Raw genomic sequence first — 23,984 nt, forward strand, 5'->3', positions numbered from 1 at the left:
GGGTGTTGCAGTATGTTCCGTTACAAAAAATTTTTGTAACAAAAAATGGAATTGTTACAATTCAAAGTAATATTTTGTAACAATTTATTTTAATACAAAAACCAAAATTTGTTACGAAAGTGGTAACACTTTTTTACTTTTAAAATATTTTTCGTAACAATTTAGATTTTTATGTCATAATATTTTGTTACAAAATACTACTTACTTTTGTAGCATTTTTTATTCTTTTAGTTACAAAAATAGAAAGTTGATTTTAAAATATTTAATTAAATAATTGATATATCAATTAATTTTCTAATCCCACTAACTCAACATTTATATGATATATAATCATATAGATAATTAAAATATCTTACATGTCATTAAGATTCTTGTATAATAAAATAAGTTCTACAAATTCAACTAAACACAACTTTTTCCTAACATAAAATTATATCATATCGGATTTATAATTCTTGACTCTTTTAGCATATTTCAGTCAATATAAAGTCTAGCATGTTGGCATCAATTTTGTACCCCTGTAAATATAAATAATGAGAACCAAAATTAAAAAATAACACATAACACCACTATAAGATTTCTATTTATTTATGGGAATTTTTTTATGGAGATTTTTTAAAATCTCCCCAATATTTTTTATTTGTGGCATAATATAAAACTCCCATTAATTACTACTAGTTAAAATTTAAAAATCCCTAAGTCTAATTATTATCTAAACAAATCTTTATACTCTAAATTATTATAATTAAGCCCTAATAAATTTCACTCTAAATAAAAACTTGTCCAAACAAATTTATAATTGAAAAAAAAAATTTGAGATCTGAACCCTAGATCTACTCGCCGCATCTCCGCCATTATCATCATTAAGCTCGCTGTAGTGTTCGTGATCAGAGGGAGAGTAAGCTCGCCACTGTCGTCGTTCATATCCTCATCGTTGCCGCCATCAAGCTTCTATGTCAATGTCGTTGCTCACCGTCTTCCTCTGATCATTCCGCTGTTGTTCATCGTCATGTCATTCTTTTCTCACCATTGCCTCCTCTACTCAGTCCTTTGTCACAGATCATCGCATCGCTGTCCAGATCTGTCATTGCTCATCATCGTGTCGTTCTTTTCTCACCGTTGCCTCCTCTGCTTGCCGCCTCCTCTGGTCTCACTATTTTTGTTGTTCTTTGCTTTTAGCGCTGTTTATTTTTGTCTAGTAGCCAAACTTGAGAAATTGAATCTATATACTATGTTTGATTCTGTGTATGACTTGCATTGACTGGTAGTGGTAGGTGATATCTTCGTGCTTAAGCTAATTCGGCAGCTCTTCTCGTTAGGAAAACCTTTTTATTGATTTATTCATTTATGTATATGGAGGACATGGTTATGTTCTTCCCAACAATAAATTAAATTATAAATTTTTTTGAGTAAAGTATTGAATCTTATTTGAAGAAAAATTGGCATATAATACATAGAGTGGGGAATTTAGTATGCAATTCTTTGTAGTTATTTTTGGTCAAGTGAGAAAAAAAGGATTGGTCCTCAAATTCAGTATAATTTATTTGAGATATGGTGAACCATGAGTAGAATATGTTTGTAAATTTGCCTCAGTGAATGTAGGTACACTGCTATGACTATCATATAATTATAAAGTGAGCATGTAATAGTTACTCACCGATTTTAACTGAGAATTCAGATTACTTACTAGTGCGGGAAAGGGAGTATGGTGTCATAAACAGTTGAGCTCCTAAAGAATGAGATTCCTCTGGAGCAGGAGTCAGTGGTATTAACCGAAGCCACTGTCAATGGTCTTGTTCTTGTGGACATCATAAATGGATTCTATACTGTTAGTTCTGGAAATCTGGTACTCTTTATTAACTAGTATTCAGATTTGAGACCCTTCATGTGTGTTTGTGATTGATTTACTTGCTTTTCAGGCTCCAAGAGAAGCCAACAAACAGATATCAGGGATGATCAATAAATCAGAAAGGCTAGCAAGATTGTTCTGTGAGAAGAAATTTTCAGTCATGGCTTTCTTGGATTCTCACCACCCTAACAAGTCAGAGGACCCATATCCTCCTCACTGTATTGTTGGATCTGACGAATCAAATCTTGTTCTAGGTTTACCAATTGTCAAATCTTGTTTAGCTTTTTCTCAATAGTTCAAATAATTCAGGCATGACATGACATGGCATGATCTGTATAATTTTACATTGAATTGTAGCTTTAAGATAGTTAGAGAATGAAAGCAACGTCACAATCAAACGAAAGGATTGTTTCGATGGATACTTGGGGTCGATAGAAGAAGACATTTCCAATGTTTTTGTAGATTGGGTGAAGAAGAATAAAATCAACAGTGAGTAATTTGTGATTGTTTCTAGCAAAGTAAACTACTAATTTTTTATATCATATCATTACAAGTTATAACCACTAATGTAATGCATTTTCTTTTGTTGCTTGGATTGGGAAGCTGGTGGTTGTAGGCGTATGCACAGATATTTGCATGCTGGATTTCATGTGCTCAACCATGTCTGCTAAAAATCGCGGCTTTCTGGAGCCTCTAAAGAGCATAGTGGTGTATTCGCGTGGCTGCACAACCTTTGATATCCCACTTGAGGTAGCCTATGACACCAAAGGAACTCTAGCTCATCCTCAGGTTTACTTTATTTTCACTATTTCCTTTTCATGTAATACTCTAACTACCAAAGCTCCTGCTTCCGGCTGCGCGACTCTGATAGCTCGGACATTACGATGACACTTATACTATTTAATAGTAAAATATGAGCCTGTTTAAAACTTTAAACCGTAATACCGCTCCCAAAAATACTTTTGCTATATAACGTACATCCATACATACCATACAACTTACAGAAACTCATAAAGAGTACATCCATATATATGCATAAATATATATAAATAACATTACAAGCATTAACCAATACAATTCCTATCCCTCTTACAGAATATATCAAGATAAAGGCGAGGGTACAATAAATAATCTAAAGCAACACAGAGCATTTCAACAACAATTAAATAAACTCTTCGTGACTTCTGCGCCCATATCCTGAAAGGGGAAAAATGTAGGGGGGTGAGAACATCATCCTCGAAAGGGTTCTTAGTAGAGGGTTTTTGGGAATTACTGTAATAGGATACGTGAAGATAAACCGTACCAGTGATTAATAACCGTCTTATGCCTCCTTTTCAAAAATAACGGTTTACAATAAAAGTAAAGTCTAAAAATCCTTTTTGAAAGAAGAACCGTTCAATTCTCAAAAACTCAAAAGCCTTTCAAAAAATGTTTATCTATGCTGAACTAAAATAGCCTTTCATATTTTTCCAAACCAGAAACACAAAGCCGAAGTCAACCATCGGCTCATCTCATTTCAACCACGGCCCTAGGCCCAAACAATCCAACCATCAACCAATCACCACAATCCAACAGAGTCCCAGTTGCAAACACAGATAGGAAGTTCAAGCACAAACAAACAGTTACAGCAAGTAGAACAAATAGCAGTTAATCACAAGTAGTCACAAAGGCAAAACAAGTACAATATGCACACCCAAACAATGTCACATAGATGCATATGATGCATGCCTGTCCCTAGTGGCTGATGATATCATCTGTCGGTTATATAGCCAACCCGACACGTCCTGGTAGCTAACCATGGACAGAAACACCCATCGCGGAGCAAGTAGGTTTGAGCTACAACCCCATTGCTACTACCCGCTCAACCCAGAGCCAGTGGAATAACCACTACTGCGGCTACTACCCAGGCGGGTGTTTAAAAGCTCAACCTGGAGCGAGTGGAATCACCACTACTACCGTTACTAGCCAGGCGTCACAGTCTCTGACATGGAGAAAGTGAGATGAACCACAACCCTTGCTACTATCCAGGTATCTCAAGGATATATTCATTCAGTCACAGCCATGGATCAACATCCATCTCAGCCATCCGGCTTAAATTCATAATTCATAGTCATCCATACGGCCCATAACTCATTCAGCAATCAGCCATAAATCAATATCATACACAGCCATTCCGGCTCACAATTCAATCCAAAACCAGCCAATATTCATAATCATACACAGCCATTCCGGCCCATAACAAAACAGCACTTCCACCATTCAACATCATCAAATTCAAAAAACCGGCATTTAAGCCACAAATCACTTTTCTCAAGCTATTTCACTTTGAAATCAAATTTCAACTCTTTTCAGCCTTGGCTTTAAAGATCTCATTTCTCAAATCATCTCAGGCTCATAAGCCAAATTTACTCAAAGTGAGTTCCCTGTTTAAAACAAAAGCCACTCTCGGCATTCTCTTTCCAAAACTTCCAAAACCATGGCAAGTTTAAGATTTATTTCAAAGTATTCAAAACCACCCATCCAACAATGGGATTTTATAATAAAAGCTTCTCAGCAGAGTCCCAAGTTTTTAGGGAAGGTCAACCTATATCAATTCCTTAAAATTTATTGAAACTCTTAAAATCATGGATTCTCAGTTCAAGTAAATAAAACTGAATTTATTATGAAACCGACCATACAAAATCACAAGTTCCAACCCGGTCCAAAAATCAACTCATTTGAAAAGGAACCGGTTCATTTGAATCAAACCACTTTCAGGTTTCTTTTTGGAACCCATTTTTCTAACTCTTCCAAAATGCCTCAAACTTAATTACTCAATCAAAAGTCTAGATTCCTTTGAAATCACTAAAAGCTCCTTTTTATATTGAAATCAATATTAGAGCATCATTCTTTCCTTCAGTGATTCAAACGGTAAAAATAGTTCATTTCTAAATAAGTCAAACTCAAGGCATAAGGTTCACTAAATAAATTAAGCTTGAAAATATAAATATTCTCTTAATGAATCAAATAATACAGCTTCTCAAATCCAATCCTTTTTAAATAACTTTTCAAACAAGACTAGGATTTTGTAGAAATTTCGGCAGCACCTCCCCTAAAACTTGGACTTTTGCCACCCGGTTCGGGTCCCAACTAAACCGTTTCTCATTCCTTTTCAACAGCTCAAAACCAGAAATCAATTCAAAGCAAGCTAAATCCAACAGTCGCCTCAGTGGCATATCTCAAGAAAACCATTTCAAAATCAACTCAATATCAACCGATTTACTCATTTCCAAAGCTTTAAAGAAACGGTTCAGTAACAAATCATTTGTCCAAGATCAAGTCAATTAAAGTAAACCAGGCTGAATTCAAAAGTGCATTCGACTTTTCACATCATCAAATAATTGACTCAAATCAAATCAATTCTCAACGGATTAAACTCAGATTTCAAATCTTTAAAGAATCACTTCAAAACATTACATTTCACAAAGCCGCACAACAATTCAACCAACAGACGTTCATAACCAACCAAGGCAAATCAAGCCATACATAAGGTCGATACAATCACCAAATACACATTCTCTCACATTAGTATCCATATGTAATAATTCCAATATATAAAAATATAGTTTTTGGAAAGCGCCCCTACCTCAAAACGCAAATTCCATAATCCAAACGTCTCACAGAGTCCTTTCCGCCTCAACCCGAACTGACGGCAACCAAAACCTCGGCTCCCAGTCACGTTCGCAATAACCATAGCAATACTAATCGCAACATACAATAATCAGGACTCAACCCCACGTTATCAAAACTCATATTCATTAACCGAACACAACAGAATACTAACGCGAGGCTTTTCCAAAATATAAATACTTACTGAACTAGCAAAACGAAGTAGCTACAATTTCGAACAGGCCCGGCAACAGCTCCGGCGGCGGCCAGAAGCTCTGGTGGATCAACTATAAAAAACCGCGCAGCATCAAAATCTTTTCGAAACCCAAAATGACAGAAACCACAAATTTAACACCCTTACCGCAAAGTCGGAACTCGCAGAAATCACTGACCATAGCAGCTCCATCAACGGCAGCTCGTACCGCAGCGACCCAGGCAGCGGCATCAGCTAAACAGCAGCTCCGATGATGCTATTCCAGTGAGTTTCCTTACTTTGGCAGTAACACAGCGACTCAGAATCAGCATAGCCGCACGCAATCATCAACGGCGACTCGATTAGCAACCACCATAGCACCCTGGCCTCAACAGCGGCTTCCAAAGGCAACGGTGGCGGTAGGGGAATTCCGGTGGCATGAACCCCTTTTCTGACATGGTGGCTCAATGGCGGACCGATTTCTCCCTCGCGTTCTGTTCTTCCCGCACTGATCTCTCCTCGCCGGCGACAGTGACGGAGGCAATCCCCAACAGCGGAGGCAGCAAGGCCGACTCAACTGTAGCAGAGCGCGACACACCTCTCCCCTGATCTCTCGCTCCCTCTTCTAGCCACGGTTCACGGCGGCGATAGCAGCGCCGTCCTCCACTCCCGCGCATGCGCTCTCGGCTCGTGGGTCACCAAGGACAGCGATGACGGTGCAACCTCAGGGAGCGGCGGCGCTTCCCTCCGCGGACCCTCTCTCTCTCTCCGTCGCATCTCTCTTCAGCTGGCGTCGATGAAGACAACGACACGGTGACGGGCTCGGCGGCAACGCTCCTCGCGGTTCCGGCGACGGGGATGATGGCGTCTCTCTCTCTCTCCACACGCGGGGAACTCCTTTCCTTCTCCCTCAAATTCGTTTCTTCCTTCGTTCATCTTGCAGCTGCTGCTGCGGGAGTATTGGTTTGAGGAAAGGGGGAAAGCAATTGCGTTGCTGCTGCTAGGTTGGGTGAGGAGGAAACCGGGTCATGGGTTAGGGTTTTTGAGAAAATTAGGGCTAGGTGCATTTTAGTAATTTTCAATAAAATTGTGGATAATATAGTAATTGAACCCCAATTTAAATCCAACACTAATTGCATATAGAAAATATTATTTGCTCATCAATCTTACAAATTATTTTCCATAAAATGCCCAAATCAAAATAATTAGAAATAATATAATTAAACCCTTTATTTTCCAAAGTAACAGTATTAATATTTAGAATATTAATTATCTAACCCAAATCATATAAAAATCCTTATTATTTCATAACTACCAACTTTATAATATAATTATAGAAAATAATCCAATAATTATAAAATTGGATAATAATCTCAATTTATTTCAAATTCAATAAATCAAAACTTGCTTTAATTTTCTTTAATAGAGAAGTTTCTGAAATTAAAGCTACAGAAATACTGAATTTGAAATTAGCTAATCATAGCCCTCTTTCAAAGGTTTTGGGTCTTACATTCTACCCACCTTATAAAAATTTTCGCCCTCGAAAATTGATACAAAACGAAAGAAATTTCATAACAGTTCACCCTTGAACACATTTAAGGAATAAGCAAAAATATCTCAAAATATAAACATATATCCGGTTTCCAAATACTTGGATGGTCGTATACATAAGGATACAAAGGTAGGAGTATGATTGCAAAGCGAACATTACAAGACAGGCTCAACGCAAAAAGGTGACATGGTTCAACATGTAGAAGAATAAGGCATCAAAGGCTATAAAACAGCATGGGGTTAAAACGATGTGCTCAACATTCGCACACTGATCTCATATCAACCTCAAAGCTTTAACTTTCTAACTCCATCAAGCACTTTACAATCCCCATATTCGATCATAAGCCTGACAACCGCAAACCCGTTCGCAAGAAACAAAACACCCACAACTCATAACGTTGCACACCTACCGCTTCAACTTCCATATACCCATATCACGTCTTAAAGAACTAACGCATCACGTTACTATGTCTACAAGTCGCACATGATATCAAAACAATTTTCGAGTCTACTCAAAAGGATACCAGATTCAGAAAGGAAAGACATATGTCAAGAATAATACTCATAGATTTGGGAGAATGTATCCAATCCAGGTAAACAAAGACACTCAACCAATGAAATTTGCTAGAAATAAATCGATTGACAACTTCAAAGATAACCCTTGTATCAAAGAAATCCAACAGGAATAATAAGAAGAAAATTCAGCGCATTATTTTGAAACAAACTCAAGCTGAGTCGAGAAAGCATGAGGTTTACAGAAGAGAATATTTCAAACCCAAGACAAAGCTCACAGATCTCAAGAGCATGATTAAAAATACTTCTGAATACATTGTTCATGAAAGAGTCGAAAGCTTGCAAAAATCACTTTGCAGTCTGAAAGAGAAGTTGAACAACAAGCCTTCTTCAAGAGAGATAAAAGCATAAGCATGGTTTTGCTTTAATACCATTTCATGTTGAAATAGATTATGTAGAGTTTTAAAAACAAAATGCACACAAGTTTGGCTAAGAGCTAAAATATTTTCTCAAATATTTTAGAAAGATAATTAGGTGTACAGCCTAACCAAAAGAAGTTCATAAAAACTCGAAAGTAATCAAATGCTTGTTCAAAAATCCTCAAAGTTCATATTCAAACAAGCGTGTATAACATTTATAGCAAGGACGAAAGAGGAAGTTAAACTCTTTTTAGAAAAGAAACTCTGGGGTAAAAATTTGCTTACAACTTGGTAAAGTAAATAAGTGATGCGTTACAAACGAACCGGTTTCCACTAAACAAGGAAGCTTTCCAAAACCTCATTTAAAATAGCGCATGCCAACTTTAAATTAACTTCGTCAAAATTGAACAATGGTTTCAATCTCAATCAAGCAACAGAAAATAATTTCCGTTTCGTATTTCTTCAAAGAGAATTCAAAACTTCTTTAAAAGTTCAAAACAAGACTCCAAAAGTGTTCTTGAAATCACCATCTCAGAAGAACATTCAAGAAGTTTAAGATGTACTAAAAAGGAGTCAAGCCATGTAAGAAAGGATCTTAAACCAAGATAGTTCAAACAAGATCCACTAGGCATGAAACATCAAACAAGCTTTCAATTGATTCAAAAGAGTACAAAAGTCATAGGAAAATACAATCCAATCATTAGTAATTTTCCCAAGGATAAATCTTTGACTAAAAACTCTTGTAAAGACAATGAGAGGATAAATGATGCACTATTTTTGAAACGAATCAAACTAACTCATAAGAATGAGATTCACCAGAGAAAGGAAAGTTGAGATTGATTGTAGTGTTCCCAAAAGGTAGATGTATAATTAAAAACAGAATCACATATGACATTCATAGAGGTGAAAAGCTTATGAAGGAACGAGTTCGCTCATAAGAAAGCCATGAATCCAACATTTTCAAAAGAACAATAATGGAATAAACCATGTAGTATGCTAAACCAAATTCCAGTCAAAAATAAATTAGGTAAAGTTTATCAAACGAACTCAGCCGGGATAAAAGTGAAAAATCCTTTCTTTCCAGAATTTTGAAAAATACCCAAATACATAATCAAATGAAGATGTGCACTGGAGCTATAGTAGAATTACTAGAAAGTCAATTTACTTTTAAAGTAAGTGCAGTTCTGTAAACCAGTAAAAGTACAGGCGAGGTATTAGAGATAAATTGTTAAACTGTATAAGAAATCTTCAAAGTTCCACATATAGATAAGTGTATATCTAGTCAACAGCAACTTTTATAAAAATCTCAAAATTGGTTGTAATCACTGTCAAGTAAGAGAAAAACTGAATCAACAATTTCTCAAAGAATGGACTCAGAACCTGGAGTTAAAAGGCACAGTGCATTAAGACAAGTTCAAAGCTATATCAAAGAATACCTAAATCAAGAAGAACTCAAACAGAGGAAGATAGACGCAACAAGGATTTCAAACAAGCATATGCAATTAAGATCAAACAAGAATGCATATGAATAGAGGAATAGAGTTGAAAAATCAAACTACTTTTCAAAAGGATTAGCAAACAAGAACTTCAAATTAGGACATGAAAGAAAAGGTTGACTCGAACAGAATTCAAGACACACAACTGAATAGCCTCGAGAAATAGTTTCCAACGTTCCCAAAACTCGTGATTCGCTTTACTCAAAACTCGTATATCATCTATGATAACCCATCAGTGCTTTCATATACATGATTCACTAGTATTAAGCCGGCCAAACTTAATATCAGGAATCATGCAACTCGAAATTAACAGCGTTAATCAATAGATCGTCATGTGCATAAAGCTCTAATTCTCGTCATTCGACAAGACCTATTACATGACAATTACTCAGAGTATGCAATCGAAACATAGTCGGTCCATCCCTCAGGCTCTACAGGAAAGACCGCTCTGATACCATAACGTAACAACCCAGACCACCCGCTAGCACGATATTGTCCGCTTTGGCACACAAGGCCTCACGGTTTTGCCTTTGACGATAGGGATGATAGCCGAAGCCCCCCACACTTACTCGTCAAAACGCGTCATGCTAGGGAGAGGTATCCACATCCTTATAAGGCATGCTTCGTTCCCCTCTCCAACCGATGTGGGCCTTACAATCCACTGTGGAGAGAGAGAGAGACGCCGTCATCCCCGTCGCCGGAACCGCGAGGAGCGTCGCCGCCGAGCCCGTCACCGTGTCATTGTCTTCATCGACGCCAGCTGAAGAGAGATGCGACGGAGAGAGAGAGAGGGTCCACGGAGCGAAGCGCCGCCGCTCCCTGAGGTTGCACCGTCGTCGCTGTCCTTGGTGACCCACGAGCCGAGAGCGTACGCGCGGGAGTGGAGGACGGCGCTGCTGTCGCCGCTGCTTCCATGTCTTCCAACGGCGCTGCTATCGCCGCCGTGAACCGTGGCTAGAAGAGGGAGCGAGAGATCAGGGGAGAGGTGTGTCGCGCTCTGCTGCAGTTGAGTCGGCCTTGCTGCCTCCGCTGTTGGGGATTACCTCCGTCATTGTCGCCTGCGAGGAGAGAGCAGTGCGGGAAGAACAGAACGCGAGGGAGAAACTGGTCCGCCATTGAGCCGCCGTGTCAGAAAAGGGGTTCATGCCACCGGAATTCCCCTGCCTTTGGAAGCCGTTGCTGAGGCCAGGGTGCTATGGTGGTTGCTAACCGAGTTGCCGTTGATGATTGCGTGCGGCTATGCTGATTCTGAGTCGCCGTGTTACTGCCAAAGCAAGGAAACTCACTGGAATAGCATCATCGGAGCTGCTGTTTAGCTGATACCGCTACCTGGGTCACTGCGGTACGAGCTGCCGTTGATGGAGCTGCTACGTTCAGTGATTTCTGCGAGTTCTGACTTTTCCGTAAGGGTGTTAAATTTGTGGTTTCTGTCATTTTGGGTTTCGAAAAGATTTTGATGCTACGCGGTTTTTTATAGTTGATCCACCAGAGCTTCTGGCCGCCGCCGGAGCTGTTGCCGGGCCTGTTCAAAATTGCAGCTGCTTCGTTTCGCTAGTTTTGTAAGTATTTATATTTCAGAAAAGCCTCGTGTTAGTATTTTGTTGTGTTCGGTTAATGAATATGAGTTTTGATAACGTGGGGTTGAGTCCTGATTATTGTATGTTGCGATTAGTATTGCTATGGTTATTGCAAACGTGACTGGGAGCTTAAGTTTTGGTTGCCGTCAGTTCGGGTTGAGGCGGAAAGGACTCTGTGAGACGTTTGGATTATGGAATTTGCGTTTTGAGGTAGGGGCGCTTTCCAAAAACTATATTTTTATATATTGGAATTATTACATATGGATACTGATGTGAGAAAATGTGTATTTGGTGATTGTATCGACCTTATGTATGGCTTGATTTGCCTTGGTTGGTTATGAACGTCTGTTGGTTGAATTGTTGTGCAGCTTTGTGAAATGTAATGTTTTGAAGTGATTCTTTAAAGATTTGAAATCTGAGTTTAATCCGTTGAGAATTGATTTGATTTGAGTCAATTATTTGATGATGTGAAAAGTCGAATGCACTTTTGAATTCAGCCTGGTTTACTTTAATTGACTTGATCTTGGACAAATGATTTGTTACTGAACTGTTTCTTTAAAGCTTTGGAAATGAGTAAATCGGTTGATATTGAGTTGATTTTGAAATGGTTTTCTTGAGATATGCCACTGAGGCGACTGTTGGATTTAGCTTGCTTTGAATTGATTTCTGGTTTTGAGCTGTTGAAAAGGAATGAGAAACGGTTTAGTTGGGATCCGAACCGGGTGGCAAAAGTCCAAGTTTTAGGGGAGGTGCTGCCGAAATTTCTACAAAATCCTAGTCTTGTTTGAAAAGTTATTTAAAAAGGATTGGATTTGAGAAGCTGTATTATTTGATTCATTAAGAGAATATTTATATTTTCAAGCTTAATTTATTTAGTGAACCTTATGCCTTGAGTTTGACTTATTTAGAAATGAACTATTTTTACCGTTTGAATCACTGAAGGAAAGAATGATGCTCTAATATTGATTTCAATATAAAAAGGAGCTTTTAGTGATTTCAAAGGAATCTATACTTTTGATTGAGTAATTAAGTTTGAGGCATTTTGGAAGAGTTAGAAAAATGGGTTCCAAAAAGAAACCTGAAAGTGCTTTGATTCAAATGAACCAGTTCCTTTTCAAATGAGTTGATTTTTGGACCGGGTTGGAACTTGTGATTTTGTATGGTCGGTTTCATAATAAATTCAGTTTTATTTACTTGAACCGAGAATCCATGATTTTATGAGTTTCAATAAATTTTAAGGAATTGATATAGGTTGACCTTCCCTGAAGACTTGGGACTCTGCTGAGAAGCTTTTATTATAAAATCCCATTGTTGGATGGGTGGTTTTGAATACTTTGAGATAAATCTTTAACTTGCCATGGTTTTGGAAGTTTTGGAAAGAGAATGCCGAGAGTGGCTTTTGTTTTAAACAGGGAACTCACTTTGAGTAAATTTGGCTTATGAGCCTGAGATGATTTGAGAAATGAGATCTTTAAAGCCAAGGCTGAAAAGAGTTGAAATTTGATTTCAAAGTGAAATAGCTTGAGAAAAGTGATTTGTGGCTTAAATGCCGGTTTTATGAATTTGATGATGTTGAATGGTGGAAGTGCTGTTTTGTTATGGGCCGAAATGGCTGTGTATGATTATGAATATTGGCTGGTTTTGGATTGAACCGTGAGCGGAAATGGCTGTGTATGATATTGATTTATGGCTGATTGCCGAATGAGTTATGGGCCGTATTGCTGACTATGAATTATGAATTTAAGCCGGATGGCTGAGATGGATGTTGATCCATGGCTGTGACTGAATGAATATATCCTTGAGATACCTGGATAGTAGCAAGGGTTGTGGTTCGTCTCACTTTCTCCATGTCAGAGACTGTGACGCCTAGCTAGTAACGGTAGTAGTGGTGATTCCACTCGCTCCAGGTTGAGCTTTTAAACACCCGCCTGGGTAGTAGCCGCAGTAGTGGTTATTCCACTGGCTCTGGGTTGAGCGGGTAGTAGCAATGGGGTTGTAGCTCAAACCTACTTGCTCCGCGATGGGTGTTTCTGTCCATGGTTAGCTACCAGGACGTGTCGGGTTGGCTATATAACCGACAGATGATATCATCAGCCACTAGGGACAGGCATGCATCATATGCATCTATGTGACATTGTTTGGGTGTGCATATTGTACTTGGTTTGCCTTTGTGACTACTTGTGATTAACTGCTATTTGGTCTACTTGCTGTAACTGTTTGTTTGTGCTTGAACTTCCTATCTGTGTTTGCAACTGGGACTCTGTTGGATTGTGGTGATTGGTTGATGATTGGATTGTTTGGGCCTAGGGCCGTGGTTGAAATGAGATGAGCCGATGGTTGATTTCGGCTTTGTGTTTCTGGTTTGGAAAAATATGAAAGGCTATTTTAGTTCAGCATAGATAAACATTTTTTGAAAGGCTTTTAAGTTTTTGAGAATTGAACGGTTCTTCTTTCAGAAAGGATTTTTAGACTTTACTTTTATTGTAAACCGTTATTTTTGAAAAGGAGGCATAAGACGGTTATTAATCACTGGTACGGTTTATCTTCACGTATCCTATTACAGTAATTCCCAAAAACCCTCTACTGAGAACCTTTTCGAGGATGATGTTCTCACCCCCTACATTTTTCCCCTTTTAGGATATGGGCGCAGAAGTCATGAAGAGTTTATTTAATTGTTGTTGAAATGCTCTGTGTTGCTTTAGATTATTTATTGTACCCTCGCCTTTATCTTGATATATTCTATAAGAGGGATAGGAATTGTATTGGTTAATGCTTGTAATGTTATTTATATATATTTATGCATATATATGGATGTACTCTTTATGAGTTTCTGTAAGTTGTATGGTATGTATGGATGTACGTTATATAGCGAAAGTACTTTTGGGAGCGGTATTACGGTTTAAAGTTTTAAACAGCCTCATATTTTAGTATTAAATAGTATAAGTGTCGTCGTAATGTCCGAGCTATCAGAGTCGCGCAGCCGGAAGCAGGAGCTTTGGTAGTTAGGGTATTACATTATGGTATCAGAGCCAGAACCCGGATCGATGTGCCAGCGAGGGCGCTGGGCTCCCTTAGGGGGGTGGATTGTAAGGCCCATATCGGTTGGAGAGGGGAACGAAGCATGCCTTATAAGGATGTGGATACCTCTCCCTAGCATGACGCGTTTTGACGAGTGAGTGTGGGGGGCTTTGGCTATCATCCCTATCGTCAAAGGCAAAACCGTGAGGCCTTGTGTGCCAAAGCGGACAATATCGTGCTAGCGGGTGGTCTGGGCTGTTACATTTCATATGCATGTCTTCTACTCGCTTCTTTTCAGGTAGCTCTGATATTGGAGGATCTTTTGAATTCCCTTGATTCATTCTTTTCTATTATTTCTAGTGCTAACTTTTTTTTAGGTAGCACTTGTAAGTAATCTAGATTTCAGGTAGCACAGATATCTAACTCTTATCAATGTTATTGTCAATTCTAGAATTTTATTTTTTCAAAAAGAAAGAGTATCACATGGTATTGATTGGCACTTCCAACATGATGAAATTATTCATCATTCATGCCAGTTTTAAAGCACACTAGAGTTCATATATTCTTATGGTTATAGAAGATGGAAGAATAAATTAAATTAAAGTGGGGAAAAAGTGACCCCTACACACATGGAATAATGCACAATGGAATGTAACAGCCACACACACTTCTATCACTCTACTTCACCTTTGCCATATATATATATATATATATAAGTATTACATCATCCACACATGCACCGTAATATTTCAAGGCCTTCCTAAGTTTTACACAATATTCACATTCTCATTGCTGCATAATCTATATAATGGATTTTGAATTAGATTGTTCTCTTGCTTATTTAAGTGACTGAATTTGCATTTAGTTAAGACTTTTTATTTGCTTTGTTAATTGATGGAAAAGATTGAAAGAACTTCACAAATCTTGTCAAAGAGAATCCAACTGTTGGAGGTTTATGCAATAGAAATCCAGATGTACACAGAGACCAAGAACAATAAAAAACTCAAGGTCAGCATTTGTTTTAGAAAATTACTTTTGTGTACCTAACATCTAACTGTCTACCTCACCAATTTATTATTGCTTATTCTAGAATTTACTTTCAATTATATATCAGACTTCACTTACTGTTTGTTAGTTTAGAATGAATTCTCAAATAATTAATATATATGTAATTTTTAGATCTTGTAATCTGAAGGCACAGGCTTATGCTAAGCTTCTTGTGGAAGAAGATATACGCATCCCTGCATGGTTCTCTTTTAGCTGCAAAAACAAGACCCATGTGATTAATGGTGATCCCATTTAGGACTATGCTTCTATGGCTGACTCATGCTCACAGGTCATTGCAATTGGAGTCAACTGTACAGCTCCCAAATTTATTCATGGTTTGATTTCATCTATTAAAAAGGTGACACTTCAATTTAATTAATTGAATCGAAATCCTCTGTTATGTGTTGTACTTGTGTATATATATAAGTATTAAATGTCAAAAGAAATTTAATGGCATTTTAAGCTTTTTATTAAATGTAAAAAAATGTTTAAAAAAGTAATGGACATTGGTAACGTAGGGGAGTATGTACGGGTTATGATTTCCTTATTCCCTTTTGTATGTAGGGCATCAAGAAAAAAAGGATGAAGATTTATTGGTATTGCCAACAGATGTTGTTCTTTTTGAGGATTCATCCTTCAAGGTAAGTAATTGGAGTTTAATTTTCATGGCTATTTTACAAATGCACATAAAATTAAACTTCTGTGTAACTTGCAGGTTTATGCTGAGAAATACGCTAAGGATCAGGTAGCATTCTTCAACGATTATGCTGAAGCCCATGCTAAGCTAAGCAACCTTGGTGCAAAATTTGATCCTCCAGAGGTTTGTTGATTTTAAGTTACCTTACTTTTGTTTAAATTATATATCATGGACTTGCTTATGTGACGCACATCTGGAGATTTTGTTCTTGTTTATATAAAGCTTTCTGAGCATTTCATTTCATTTCCTGCACATACGTGGGTCCATATAATGAGTTCTTGACCAAGTTACCCAGTAAAAGTTCCCCTTGGTATGTGTTTGTCATGGCATAGTTATTAATTGATGTATAAAAAATCTGGTATTATATTGTTGTTGCTTAGTCAAGTGTGATCTAATTCTAGCTATTTAATTATCTCATCTTTATTGTTTAGATGATCATCAAATAGATGTACTTTTTATTATGTTAATTATTTGTGTTCTATTTGATGATAACTTAGGATCAATGCAAAAAATCTCCATGGCAGATGCTAATAAAGTAACCGAATGGGATCTAATATCCTGCTGTCTTCCACTTGATGATAAGGTAATAAATTTTTATTTTAGGTTTAAATTTTTGTAGATTCTTTCATAGTTGAATCAACTTCAAGAGTTTGCTTATCTGTTTATATGTTATTGTCTTTGATCTAGTATTGTTTAATTTGAAATGATGCAGGTATGAGTTCTAAGGTTCACCGGATGCATCCTCTACTTCAATTCATGAATATAAAATAGGTCTTATGGGATTGTATTCATATTTTCATTTTGAGACTTTTATGTAATTAGACAATATTAAAATATTGAAGTTGTTTTATTTTACTTTCTAAAGAAAAATAGTAATAGTTATGTAGAACAATACTATATGGAATTATGTTTGGAACTATTGACATTGGGAATTTTTTATATATAGAGTTATGTCTTATATTGAGAAATTGTGTTATAAAAGATTTAGTTTTTAAATTTTGATATTAAAAAATAAATTTTTAATTTAAGAATATGTAAATGAGATGAGATTAATGAATGATTCGAAATTAAAAATAAATAAATAACTACAAGATTTGTGGAGGTTTGAAAATCTCACAAAATAGTTAATTTGTGTTAAATTAAAAAATCAATTTGTGGGGGGTTTTAAACTACTACAAAAGTGATTTAAAACTGCCACAAAAGTTCAATATAAAACCCCCCACTAAACACATACAAAACCCCCACTGAATAGATTGTGGAGGTTTTTAAAAACCCCCCACAAAAGACCTCGTGGCACCTCAAATTTTGGGGGTTTTAGAAACTCCCACAAACCATTTGGTGGGGGTTAACCTCTACAAATAAGAAAAAAACTGCCACAAATAAACATAAACCTTGTAGTTCACTATCTTCATTCAAGTTAAAATTTAGAACTTACAAGTTAAAATTAACTAATTCCTTAAGAATATATTCTCAAAGTTCAAAACTAGCCAATCAAAAATGCAAAATTATCAAGAATTAACAATTCAATATATAAACTTGGGCTAACTAATCACAATTCAATCACAACTTAGTGAACAAATTTATTAAATTTACATAAGTATCAATTGTCAAACAATCATTACAAAACACAATTTTCACCAAAATCTTCATAACAAATATACTTGACTTTTTTTATGCTTTTACACTCATAAAGTTCCATAATAAGGTTTATGTCAAAACACAAGATAAGAATATAGAGAAGCACCTGAACAGAGTTTCTTTTATTGCAGAAGCAATAGTGATGCAGAGAAAGTTTGGAAATAGAGAATGGTGGCTATAGAAAATTAAGCAAGGTTCAGAGCAATCAATAATTGGCAATGCATTCATAAAGAATGGCGGCGGCAGAAAATCAAACAAGGTTCAGAGCAATTAGTAATTAGCAACGCATTTATAAAGATTTGCTAATTTTGCCTTGTATTTTTTATTTTGCAGTAAATACAAGGCAATTAGCAATGCATTCATGAAAGATAACACAAGGCAATTAACTGTCACAAGAAAGATAACACATTATTTTCTTGATAATTAAGACTTCTTAAGAAACTGTGAACTAATTTGTCATATAGATTGAAAATACTGTTTTTCCATAACATGAGCTAAACCTCATATCTAGCAAGAAAATTAGTGCAACCATAACATTACACTTAACAATATCAAATTTGATAATCATTTCTTGAATCAAAGATAGGTGGAAGTTTAGAACTCACATTCATGTCATAGAATCAGAACAAATAAGCTATTATCACCCCTGGTGCTCTCCCAAGTCCAGCAGTACAATGCACATAAACTCTTCATTTTCCCTCTGAGATTGCCCATTCCAATTATGAGACTGCTTTAGGTAGAATATTTCGCAAGAAGTTTGGATCAAAGTCTATTACCTAATAAAATAGATTTATAAAATATATCAAGCTATGAATTATAATCTAGTCTCAGAAAAGCAAGCAAAGCATTTAACAAACTCACAACTCTTTCAGAAAAAGGTTTTCTAACACATTTAAAGTGCAATGTCAATTGCACCAAAAGTATATGGATCCTTGACTTAGCCATACATTGTATTAACCAGATAGGAAAAATTAAAATTTCTATCTCATGACAATGCCATTAAGCAAGATAAGTTGGCATTGTTGTATATACTTTCATAAAATTCAGAGTGAGAGTCTATTTTCTCAACAAAATTGACTGAAATGCAGGCTTGCAGCTTTCTTACTTACCGACCTCCTCATATGTCGAACATCGAGTTCGTGACACCTTGTTATCGACTTCAAGTCTATTCCCAATATTCTACATCCTTATCTTACTGCAAATTCAGAATGTATGTCACACCCTATTCCTTCTTGAGGTGATCGATGTCTTCAGGTTTCTGTGGTTGGGATCCCACAATGAGATTGTCAGTTATAAGTGTGTAATTCATACCTGAAATAAATCAATCACAGATTGCATCAGCAGCAGCAATCATATTACTGTGCTATGCATTTTATATAATAGACACAAATTAATACAGCACTAACTGTTTCTTCTAGCACTTATACAAAATGCAAGTAATTAACAAAGGAAACTCATCATTATATCAAACAGTTGGCAGTCATAACTAACAAATAGGGAAAAAAGAGGAAACAAACCCAGATCGTGGTGATACTCATAAGGATTCCTCATCATCCTCTTCATAGCAAAATTGTAATCTTCCATTCTGTCCTTGGATTTAAAGGCACTCGTATTGCTGGTGGAGGTTTTGTGCTTCTTCTCTTCAATGCCACTTTCTAATAGCTTCTTGTAGCATATCCGAGTGATAGAACACGATTCAAAAGCAGCGACGTCCAAAGGGGCAGATGACAGCATGACAGCAGAAGCAGAAGAGGTTCTGTTCTTCGAATTCAAAAGCAGCTAACAGTGCAGCCTCGAACCCCTCTTGCGTGTTCTGTTCCTCGCATGAACGGCGGCTCAGCAGCGACTTCGCGGGCTCCCTCTCTCCCTACATGAGCTCGCACTGGTGACAGCCTCCTCGCGGCTCCATGATGGCGATGATGGCGAGCCTGCAGCAGACGCGACGACAACTCTCTCCCCCTCGGCGATCTCTGGCCTGACCCACGGCTCTTCTCTCCACGCATCTTCTCCTGGCGAAATCGACGGCAATGGCGAGGCATGTGACGGCGGCAGCAGTCCCCTTTTCCGTCGGTGACATCCCCCTTCTCCTCTCTTCCTTCTTCTGGCGCAGCTATTCCTCGAACCTTCTCTCTTTCCTATGTTTTCTGTGTTGTGTCTGTGTTAGGTTAAAGGAGAAAGGGGGATTCAGGTTAGGATTTATAATTGAAAATTAAGGTTTTTTATTTGGGAATTTAAGGTTAAGTTTTTATAAAAAAAATGGATAAAATAAATATTTTGATAAAATTGAATGATGGAATAATAATTTCAAAATTAAATGTACTTCATTAAAAATATTTAAGAACATAATTTATTAATATATTGTTCAGTTCTAATAATTATTTTTAATTTAAATTATAAAATAAATATATTAATTATACTTTATAAAGTACAGTTTAATCCTGAAATATCAATTATTTAATTTAAATTATTTAACTCTTCATTATTTTTTTATTACCAAAAGTTTAATTTCAAATTATATAAAATAACCAACTATAATAAAATTCACAAAAATATTAATTAACTTAACTCTAAATATTTATAAAACTAATTTAACTACTTTAGATTAATTTTTAAAAATAAAGAATTCAAATTAATAAAATAAATCATAATTTATTCATAATAGAAATTACTTAAATTAAACTATATAATTCTTCTATTATTATTGAATTTTAATCTCTATCATGTAAAATATTAAATTATAATAAAATTACATAAGAATCTTGATTAATAAAATTACATTAGGAAAAATGGTGAGGATTAGGGTTAGAGTTTGGAGAATGTGTGTAAATTAGGTTATTTTTTATTAGTGAGGATTAGAATTAGGGTTTTTACTTTTTACATTTGTTTTTATTTTTAAATTTTAACTACTTTTATTTATGTTTAACAATTTTTTTTTTAATTTAAAAAATTAACTTTTAGTCAACATTTAAGACTTGATTATTAGTAAAAATTATATATTAATTTTATAGAAAATATAAAATAATATATACTATTTTTAAAAATTAATCATTTAATCTTTAATTTTTATAAAAAATAATTAATTAATATAAATAATATTTTAAAAAATTAAATTTTTGAACCAAAATAAAATTATCTTAAAGATTTTAACATTTTAAAATAATTTTTTTTAGTTACAAAACTTCTTGTATTTTGTGACAAACAAATAACTTATTACAAATAATATTGAATTTTGTGACAAATTAATTTTTTGTTACAAAATATTTTGAACTTTTGCAACGACTTCATCTTTTGTTACAAAATATTATAAAATTTTGCAACAAAATACCGATTCGTTACAAAAGCCAATATAAGTTGTAACAAAAAAATTAAGTCGTTACAAAATAACAAAATATTTTGTAACAATTTTAAATTTGTTACAAAGTTTTTGTTACAAATGTTCCATTTTCTTGTAGTGTTTGTCTGTCAAAATCCTTGTTACTGTAAGAGTTGTTGCTGAGTTTGTCTATGCTAGGAATATGATTATCGTGAGTTACTCTGTCGTACGCCGCCGTTGGAGCCACTATCCCACTGCTGCCGCCTCTGCTCTGAGCCGGTGTTGCAGCGAGTGTTGTTGTCGCTGCTGCTACTGCTCGGTTTGGTCATTTCTCTTTAGTATGGTATGCTGTTCCTTGTTTCAAATCCTTTTAGTTGCTGTTCTATTATATGAATGGGTAGAATTTTAAGTCCGATCCTAGTTTATGAGCCACACAAACCTTAAGTACCCAAAGATAAAATGATTATATGTCACATATCACGTTAAATACAGGCAATTAGAGAATTATGAGGAGTTGATTTCAAGGTGTTATTCAAGTGATTTAACTTTTCCAGTATTCAACAAGAATTCAAGTAGAAAAAGCGTTATCTTTCAATATACTCTAATCCCTAGGATAAAGAACGAATTCAATCCTTGAAAATAAAATAGTGCATTGATTAAGAGATGAGTGACAATAGTATTAATCCATTAAAATAATAGAGCTCCTAACCTTAACAGAGGAGGTTTAGTTGCTCATGGATCAGAGAAAAACCTAGGGTTCAAAAAAGTTGAAAGTGCAAAATGAGGAGGAGGAGAGAAAAGAGAGCCCGAAGCGCTGAATCTTTTTCCCTTTTATATCTAATCTTAATTGATTTTTGAAAATCAAATAAAAATAAAAAATAGAAACCCTAAAAGATTTGTTTTATTTTAATTAAAAATCGAAAACTAAAAGCTAAACAAGGTCTTTTGTATATCTTAAAAATGCGCTACTGGCGCTAAACGCCAGGCTCATCGTTTGGCGTTTAGTGCCGCTGAACAGAGACGAATTCTGAGATTACTAGTCTCTTGGCGATAAATGCCAGGTAGTGGCATTTAGCGCCACTAGCGTACATTATGGGCACATATTACGAAGCTCCTGGCACTAAATGTTGGGTCGTGGCATTTGGCGCCAGGTGACAGCTAATGAGCGGATATTTTATACACTTTTTGACATCATTTTCATATTTTTTAGTAGTTTTTATTTAGTTTTCATTGAGTTTTTATAGGTTTTAGTGTTAAAATCACATTTTTGGATTTTACTATGAGTTTTTGTATTTTTGGAAAATTTCAGGTATTTTCTGGCTGAAATTGAGGAGCTGGAGCAGAAATCTGACTCAGAGACAGAGAAAGCACTGCAGATGCTGTCCAAATCTGACCTGCCTGCATTCAGAAGAGCTTTTCTGGAGCTACAAAAGTCCAAATGGATCACTCTAAACGGCTATGAAAATCTGAATTCCAGAGCTTTCCATCAATATATAATAGTTCATACCTTGCTTCGGATTAGAATTCCCGAAATTGGCATCCAACGCCAGCTACCTACTCCCTTCCAGGCGTCCAACACCCAAAGAGCAGAGCCCAACATCCAAAGGCCCAGAGAGGACTCCCTAGCTGATGTTCCATGCCCAAGAAGCCTCATAGTACGTGGATCTCATCAAAGCTCAGTCCAAACACTCACTAAGTGGGCTCCAAAAGTGGATTTTAGCACTAAAAAGACTGTTTTACCCTTACTACTCATTTGTTTAGTATTTAAGGGATTAGATTCATGTTATTCGTACACTTTTACCACCATTCAGCATTATTTCATTTATTCCATTGTATTTTCACTTTCAGTATGAGTTTCTAAACCTCCTAGGATGAGGGGAGGAGCCCTGCTGAGTCCTATGAATTAATAAAAGTATTACTGTTTCTCTTCGATCCGTGTTTGATTAATTCAAAGATGTATATTCGTTCTTTATCAATATAAATACGTTGAACTGGCATAAGGTTATCACATTCTACATGGGTTCAGAGTGCGTCTTTCATCGGACAATGATGAACCATCAGCTTAAATATACGTCTCTCAGACGGCTAATCCACGATTTCATTGGAGACTTCTCGAGACATCAGTTCAGTCGATTTACGAGGAGATTAGGGTCTCTGTGGTAGAGGCTAGAACCTAAGGCGCAGCATCCTCTGATCCAGAAGATTCGACCTTGTCTGTGGCATTTTGAGTAGGATCATCAAGAAGAATGAACTTCAGAAGCTTCACCCTTAATCAGAATGGATCCGCACTAAATATGGGGTTCAGATCTGGAGGATTATTGGCAGCTGCTCAAACCAGTGTCAATCACATACAACCTGCTATTGAAGAAATTACTCACAAGCAAAGGAAGCAGTAATACCAAAGTTAATTCAGAAATACAAAGCATCTCCAATCCTTAACCCTATTCCTATCATTATTTTCTACCTCTTTTGCTTTATTCCATTCAAAAATTCACAATCAAATTGCATTTCAACAAAAATCTTCTTATCTGCCTGACTAAGACCTGCAAGATAACCATAACTTGCTTCAAGCCACAATCCTCGTGGGATCGACCCTGACTCGCTCAGGTATTACTTGAACGACCCAGTGCACTTGCTGGTACTGCTGTACGAGAGTGTAGGGTTCGTACGCACCAACAACATCCAAATTTCTTCTTTTTCTTCTGTACGAACTCTGTCAACTCGCACAAACTTTACCTGAAATAATCAGAACAACAGTGCGAATCAAAGTAGTGTCCAAACTGGTCTAAAACATCAAAATCTAATAAAAATTCAATAAATCTATATCTAAATTACTATGAAAGTATAGAAAAGATACTCACGCATCAATGAATATGTACCAAATTCTCAAAATTTTCTAAAAAAATCCAAAATATCCATTTCACTTTCTCTACCCATGCTCTCAAACTCCATTCCCCCACACTTAGATGATGCACACTCACTAGTCTAAGCTAATCAAAGATCCAAATTAAGGACACTTAGATGA

The 23,984-nt window shown here is 36.1% G+C and overlaps 2 pseudogenes; one reads left to right on the forward strand and one right to left on the reverse strand.

Moving 5' to 3' along the window:
- The first annotated feature begins 1,705 nt into the window (after positions 1-1,705).
- On the forward strand, positions 1,706-16,976 carry LOC112777255 (nicotinamidase 1-like; annotated as a pseudogene).
- Positions 16,977-18,197: 1,221 nt separating this feature from the next.
- Positions 18,198-19,723, reverse strand: LOC112778369 (phosphoglucan phosphatase LSF2, chloroplastic-like; annotated as a pseudogene).
- Positions 19,724-23,984: the final 4,261 nt, after the last annotated feature.

This window comes from Arachis hypogaea, chromosome 19 (genome assembly GCF_003086295.3).
Source record: "Arachis hypogaea cultivar Tifrunner chromosome 19, arahy.Tifrunner.gnm2.J5K5, whole genome shotgun sequence".
Classification (NCBI taxonomy): domain Eukaryota; kingdom Viridiplantae; phylum Streptophyta; class Magnoliopsida; order Fabales; family Fabaceae; genus Arachis; species Arachis hypogaea.